The 8,109-nt window shown below is 33.0% G+C and overlaps 1 pseudogene across 1 annotated transcript; it reads left to right on the forward strand.

Annotated features, from left to right (window-relative positions):
• The first annotated feature begins 1,243 nt into the window (after positions 1-1,243).
• On the forward strand, positions 1,244-7,901 carry LOC143231995 (large ribosomal subunit protein eL32-like; annotated as a pseudogene). Its single transcript, XR_013017323.1, has 3 exons — positions 1,244-1,345; positions 3,254-3,406; positions 7,127-7,901. The product of XR_013017323.1 is annotated as a large ribosomal subunit protein eL32-like (transcript).
• Positions 7,902-8,109: the final 208 nt, after the last annotated feature.

Consider the following 8,109-nt stretch of genomic DNA (forward strand, 5'->3'; position numbering starts at 1 on the left):
TAGTGAAGAACGATATTAAACACTTTGACTGTAAAACTATTACATAGTGAAGGACGATATTAAACACTTTGACTGTAAAACTATCACATAGTGAAGAACGATATTAAACACTGACTGTAAAACTATTACATAGTGAAGAATGATATTAAACACTTTGACTGTAAAACTATTACATAGTGAAGGACGATATTAAACACTTTGACTGTAAAACTATTACATAGTGAAGAACGATATTAAACACTTTGACTGTAAAACTATTACATAGTGAAGAACTATATTAAACACTTTGACTGCAAAACTATTACATAGTGAAGAACGATATTAAACACTTTGACTGTAAAACTATCACATAGTGAAGAACGATATTAAACACTTTGACTGTAAAACTATTACATAGTGAAGAACGATATTAAACACTTTGACTGTAAAACTATTACATAGTGAAGAACGATATTAAACACTTTGACTGGATGATATTAAAACTGACTGTAAAACTATCACATAGTGAAGAACGATATTAAACACTTTGACTGTAAAACTATCACATAGTGAAGAACGATATTAAACACTTTGACTTAAACACTTTGACGATGTTAAAACTTTGACTGTAAAACTATTACATAGTGAAGAACGATATTAAACACTTTGACTGTAAAAAACTATGAAGAACGATATTAAACATAGTGAAGTAAAACTATATTAAACACTTTGACTGTAAAACTATCACATAGTGAAGAACGATATTAAACACTTTGACTGTAAAACTATTACATAGTGAAGAACGATATTAAACACTTTGACTGTAAAACTATTACATAGTGAAGGACTTTATACTATTAAACACTTTGACTGTAAAACTATCACATAGTGATATTAAACACTTTGACTGTAAAATATCACATAAACACTTAAACACTGACTGTAAAACTATCACATAGTGAAGGAACGATATTAAACACTTTGACTGCAAAACTATTACATAGTGAAGAACGATATTAAACACTTTGACTGTAAAACTGATACATAGTGAAGAACTATATTAAACACTTTGACTGTAAAACTATTACATAGTGAACGATATTGACTGTTCTTCACACAGCTGATGAAACCTTTCACATATAACCAGTTTTCTTAACTGGGTCAGTTACAATGTATAAATATTAGTTGAAATGTCTTTTATATTAATCTTATGTTCAGCAATTATGAGTTAAGATATTAGTTTTGTTTATTGTTTTCAGATATTGTTTCAAAATGACGATTCGACCATTGGTAAAACACAGAATTGTGAAAAAAAGGCTTAAAAAAATTCATTCGTCATCAGTCTGACAGATACGTAAAGATAAAGGTGAGTCTTTAATGTCTGTTTTTCACTTCTTTTAATGTTTCATATTTTAGTCATATTCATGATTAACTTTTACTGTAACATCTGTATAATATAAGGTTTTTTTTTTTTTTGCAAGCTCTAAAAGAAATCAAATGTGTAACATAAAGCTTTCCAACACTGCTTAGCTAAGCTTTCATCATTATGTCCTGACTTCTATCTAAACATGCTCAACTCTTCATCACGGACTTGGTCCATGGGTCTCATCTCATAACCATTTTGTGCTTGGTTATAGTGTACATGTATCTATCTTTAAATTGCTGAGTGTATTTCTTGTGCCTTTCTTATATTTGCATGTTGGTTATCCAATGTTTTTGAAGTAATTTTAAGATTAAAAATATTTTCATGAATCAGAATATTTTTTTACCAAATTTCACATACAAAATATTTGTAATGTTCAGAAAGTTTTCATATGTTTCTTAAGAAAAACCTTTATAATTTAGCTGTTATTTTCACTAACGAATATCTGTGAGATTAGTAGATTTGACTGATCTTGTAACCACCATAAAAAATTAATATAATTCATGTTTTTCATGAAAGCAGCTTAAATTTTTTAAAATTATACATTTAGATGTATGTACATTTATGAACAGTAAGTTTATATAAGTGACCATTTCCAAAACATAGATGTGAGTAAAGTCACTGTGTTTGACTCTACATGTAGCGATATCTTAGTGAATCGTAAAGATGGGACTTGCTTTGTATTTTGACATCAGAAACACTTAATTTTAACCAGCAGTGTGTTCCACATAACAAACATTGATGTTATCTTTTATATTTACTTTTAAATTCAGGAACTAAACAATGTATAATAATAAACTTTGTATTAGAATCTACAGTTTGTACCAAACTTATTGATGTACATTCATAATAGTTCAATAAAATTTTGAATCTGAGATAACAAATGTGATGACATGGCCTTTGACTCATGACCTGTGTAGATTAAGGTTAACTAAAAGCTATAATAACAGAGAAAGAGAGCTTTCTGGACAAGTGCTATCTGGAAAACATTAAAAATCAGAGAAATCATTGTGGCTTACAAGTGCTATACTATGATCAGGAAAACATTAAAAATCGGTGAAATCATCGTGGCTTACAAGTGCTATACTATGATCAGGAAAACATTAAAAATCGGTGAAATCATCGTGGCTTACAAGTGCTATACTATCATCAGGAAAACATTAAAAATTGGTGAAATCATTGTGACTTACAAGTGCTGTACTATCATCAGGAAAACATTTTTGAATTTTTCAAACTAGTGATTTTATTCAGACCATTCTAATACCAACTCAAAATCGAAAATTGTATTATGAAAGTAAATAAATTGGTTTTGTTGTACAGAATAAATTTCAACTTTTGGAGGTTTTTCTGTTTGTTTGTGTGCAAGAACAACTGTATGCTAATTTTCTATATTTTTCAGTTTTGTTGTTTAGCTTTGATCAGTCACAACCATTTACTAAAACAGGAAATGCAAGTTATTTTTGTCATTAAAATAAATAACATATCCCAAAAATAAATCTTCAGGACTTATTCCAGAAATTAATCCTGGTTCGTGTGTGTGTGTAGTCTTGTATGGACTCTTAAATACAGGTTAATATTATCAAGTTCTCCACCCTTTAATGAATTATTTTGGTTTTGAAGAAATGTATTGTGATTACTACCTGAATACCCCTGTTGTGGAGAGAGTTCCTCAGGCTCTCTCTCTCTAAACTAAACCCCTGCCAAGGTTCTGTTTCGAAGAAATGTAAACATGATGGTGTTCATTAATGCAAATATTTTATGTCATTGGTATAGAAAATATGTTTTCCTTGCAAAATGGTATTAAAATATTCTGATTAAAACCTTGTCTAATTCTTGTTGTTTTGGTTTCAGCCAAACTGGAGAAAACCAAAGGGTATAGACAACAGGGTTAGAAGACGTTTCAAGGGTCAGTATCTGATGCCCAATATCGGGTATGGAACTGCAAAAAAGATAAAACATATTCTTCCCAATGGATTCAAAAAAGTCCTTGTCCATAATTCCAGGGTAAGTAGAACTGTTACTGTACTGATGAGAGAATGAATTATGTAAAAATCAAACTTGAGTTTTATTGAGAACTAGGTCCTATAATTATGGTTTTTGAAGTATTGTGAAAACAGTGAATGTTCTGCATAGAACGAGTGCATCTTAGAACGTGGCCTTGTGTTTATGGTCCATGTTTAATGAACATTCTGTGGAAAATGAGTACATCTTAGAACGTGGCCTTGTGTTTATGGTCCATGTTTAATGAACATTCTGTGGAAATGAGTACATCTTAGAACGCGGCCTTGTGTTTATGGTCCATGTTTAATGAACATTCTGTGGGAAATGAGTACATCTTAGAACGGCCTTGTGTTTATGGTCCATGTTTAATGAACATTCTGTGGGAAATGAGTACATCTTAGAACGTGGCCTTGTGTTTATGGTCCATGTTTAATGAACATTCTGTGGGAAATGAGTACATCTTAGAACGTGGCCTTGTGTTTATGGTCCATGTTTAATGAACATTCTGTGGGAAATGAGTACATCTTAGAACGTGGCCTTGTGTTTATGGTCCATGTTTAATGAACATTCTGTGGGAAATGAGTACATCTTAGAACGGCCTTGTGTTTATGGTCCATGTTTAATGAACATTCTGTGGGAAATGAGTACATCTTAGAACGTGGCCTTGTGTTTATGGTCCATGTTTAATGAACATTCTGTGGGAAATGAGTACATCTTAGAACGTGGCCTTGTGTTTATGGTCCATGTTTAATGAACATTCTGTGGGAAATGAGTACATCTTAGAACGTGGCCTTGTGTTTATGGTCCATGTTTAATGAACATTCTGTGGGAAATGAGTACATCTTAGAACGCGGCCTTGTGTTTATGGTCCATGTTTAATGAACATTCTGTGGGAAATGAGTACATCTTAGAACGTGGCCTTGTGTTTTATGGTCCATGTTTAATGAACATTCTGTGGGAAATGAGTACATCTTAGAACGTCGCCTTGTGTTTCTGGTCCATGTTCAATAAACATTCTGTGGGAAATGAGTACATCTTAGAACGTCAGCCTTTGTGTTTCTGGTCCATGTTCAATAAACATTCTATGGAGAATGAGTACATCTTGGAGCATTGCTGTGTGTTTTAGTCCATGTTCAATGAACATTCTCTGGAGAACAAGTGGGTCTTGGAATGTTGCCATGTGTTTATGGTCCATGTTGCTTTGACAACTGTATGTCTGGACTCTGATATTAAAATGTAGTTTTTATTGCGAATGTCTCTCATTACTCTGCCATTTTGTCCAAAGCACAGCACATCCCTTCTGGCTTTCCATGATGCATCCAGCAGTGTCAGACAACAGTTTTGTTGCATTTGGTCACACAGAAATTTGTACATGTTAGGTCTGGTGACTTGACTTTGTCTTCATATACAATACCAGGAACAACTTACTTCATTCTCCAGCTGTTTGAGGTATAAGAAAGTTGAACAATGTGTATTTGTTGAAAGCCTTATCATTACAAACTAGTACTCTGTTGGCCCGCTTTCTTGATCGTTTTGGTTATGTTAGGTACTTATACCTAGGGATACTAGATGGCTTTTGCCTCTGACCTTCATGGATTCTCACCTGTTACAATGTTGCATTCCTTCATTTATTGTAACTGGAAAATTACTTGTTGCAGGTGTTTTTCTGGATGGTGGTAGTGTCCCAAATTGCTTCATATTCTTTTGTTTTCCAGTACGGCTAGTAAAAAGGATGTGTTGAGCACATCTTTAATTATTATCTGAGTGTATAAATATACTTTTAGAGAAGTGTTCTAAATACTGTTTACAAAAACAATCCATTTTTAGTTGTATCACGCTGTTTACAGAAATCCAAACTATCACAGTGTAGTTTTGATCAGTGTTTAATTTTTTCATATGCACTAGTGTCAGTGTGATGTGGACATTGGAAGTGGTATGTTTAGACCATTAACTCTCTTGCATAGTTAGCTGCTCTGTAATTCTGCCATTTGTTTATTTGGGCTTTAGGCCTATTGACTGCCAGGGTCATTAAGGCTGTTAACATTTTGAGACTCCTTTCAGTTATCAAGGATGTGCTTTAGTTGTTGTGCAGCTTAGAGGAAACACTGGTTCTGATACATTTATATTAGTTGTTACTGTTGTTTGACTTCTTAAATAGCACACCTGTTCATTTTAATACACTTGGACCAATCACTGTCTTCCATTTTAAAACCTGGACCAATGTACCATAAGTGTTGGTATCTTCCAGCTGTTATTAAAACTATAATTGGATAATACGTTAGGAAGTACAAAATCCATTTAACAGATGTTTGTAATGAATGATAAAATAATTACAAATTTAGTGCTATAATCAAGTTGTTTGTCATGTTAAGTATCAGAAGGTGAATAATACAGACATTTTTATCGTTAAAGTTGTATATGGAATCCACTGTTTTGGTTGTGAGACATTGGAGAAAAGATTATTACATCTATGTTTTACTAATTTCACAGGTAAAAGTTCAGGTCAGGACTGTAATACCACTTTGTTTCATAGTTACACCTTGGTATAGAACACAAAGAAAACTGCCTTATCCTGTAGCTTGAGTGAAAGTAAAATTAGATCCTAAAGTATCTCAGAACTGAATTATTTGCATCTTACTTTGTTCTTAGGGTGACGTCCTAGTTCGATGAAGTATGTTCTTATGTCCATGGAACTTTCCAAAAAATTGAATTAGTTTTTCTCACCCATTATTGTGTGTCTAGGAAAGCTTCTGTTGACTCCAGAACAATGTTACTCAAGTCCTTTCCCATAGTTAATTCATTACCACTGTGTCCAGATCTGTTCTTGGGTGTATGTATTGTGTGTCTAGGAAAGCTTCTGTTGACTCCAGAACAATGTTACTCAAGTCCTTTCCCATAGTTAATTCATTACCACTGTGTCCAGATCTGTTCTTGGGTATATGTGGAAAGAAAGTAACTCATTCATCTGTCCAGAAGTATTGGAAGCATGCATTAGTTTGTAGACAAAAATTCTGTTGAATCTAGACTGCCCTTGTGTAGTACTTTTAAAATTACAATATTCTATTAATTCATTTTCTAAAGCATTTCTGTGTCTTGTAAGAGTTTGGTAGAAGAAGACACGATTTTGGTTCCCAACAAAAAAGATGTGGCTGTCTGGAATTCATATGTTATGAACATTTGTGACATTAGGTTTGGACTACAATGTATAAAACATTGCTAGTTAAAGTTTTTCTGTCTCTTCATTCCTCTGCTAAAGAGTTAATCTTTAGATGCAACATTCACTGGTGTTTTCTGAAATTGAAGGTTTTGATTTAAATGGTATATTGTCATTGATTACTTAACTACAAATAGAATTAATGACTTACACAAAGTGTTTTGAGAGTATTATTATTTTCAGATACAGTCACCACATCATATTATTAACATTTACTTTAAATTTGTATCCAAGTTGTCAGAAAAAGTAAAAATTGCATGTATAATAACTTAATATACATTGACAGGTCATCTTACAACAAGTTACTCTTATTACATGTAGAATTACTTAATATACATTAAGTTACTGAACATTTAGCTGTGGTTGAAATGTGTTAGAGACAATTTTTATTGTTTTATACATTCTCTATGGATGTGATGTGGTGATTGTTTAAAAATGTTGGGTTTGATTACTTGTCAAGTAGTGTGTGGCTGTTTGTAAAGACATACATGTTTATATTTTAACCATAGGATCTTGAAATGTTAATGATGCAGAACAGACGGTACTGTGCTGAAATTGCCCACGGAGTTTCTTCTAGAAAGAGGAAAGAAATCATCGAGAGAGCTCAGCAGTTAGCCATCAGAGTGACCAATGCTAATGCTCGAACCGGTCGGAGGAGAATGAATAGCCTTATTGTTTATACTGGTGTTAAACAATAAAGTAATGGCCAACCAGTCCAGTTGTTTTATATTCTTTCAGTAGTTTGAAGAACTGGAACATTTCTTGTGGATTACCAGAACCTGTTCTGTCTAGAGGGTTTTCCCAATGTAGAGAAAATGTATTATCCACAACTTGTTATGTGTTATAATACCCAGCATGAAAAGTAAGAGACTTGAACTCGATCACAATTTCGTCAAAAGACTTAGGGGACACCAACACATCTTATCACTAAACGTCATGGAATCAGGTTATTAAACAATATAAGCGTTGGCCTCGTATCTCAGAACGGCTGGTATGGGTATTAACACTATTGTATCTCAGAACGGCTGGTATGGGTAGTAACACCGTTACTGATAAGGAGAGAACAACGTTTCGACCTTCCTAGGTCATCTTCAGGTTAAGTGGGTTTCTCGTCATCAAGAAACGTTAGCCTTTTTAATAATTCTAGGGTTAAACAATTAAGAATATTGTTACATTTTACAAGAGGGTTATGTAAATGTTGGTTACCATGGTTACCAGTGTCTGCCATGTTAAGTTGGAACAAATATTAAATAGACGAATGGTGAATTTTAATATTGAATAAAACATTGTTTTGTTTTGTGTTTTCAATTAAAGTTACTTCTGCAGTTTAAACTGTAAATATTACCTTTTAAAATTACCAGAAACGATTCAGTTCTATGGTTGTAAATTGTTAAGTCCGTCTTATTACCGTGCATTTCTAGACAAACACACACGGATATAGGAAGTACATCTCATGTTCGTTTCCATTATTAAAAGGATTCTTCGTGTTCGC

This window comes from Tachypleus tridentatus, chromosome 1 (genome assembly GCF_004210375.1).
Source record: "Tachypleus tridentatus isolate NWPU-2018 chromosome 1, ASM421037v1, whole genome shotgun sequence".
In the NCBI taxonomy this organism is placed as follows: domain Eukaryota; kingdom Metazoa; phylum Arthropoda; class Merostomata; order Xiphosura; family Limulidae; genus Tachypleus; species Tachypleus tridentatus.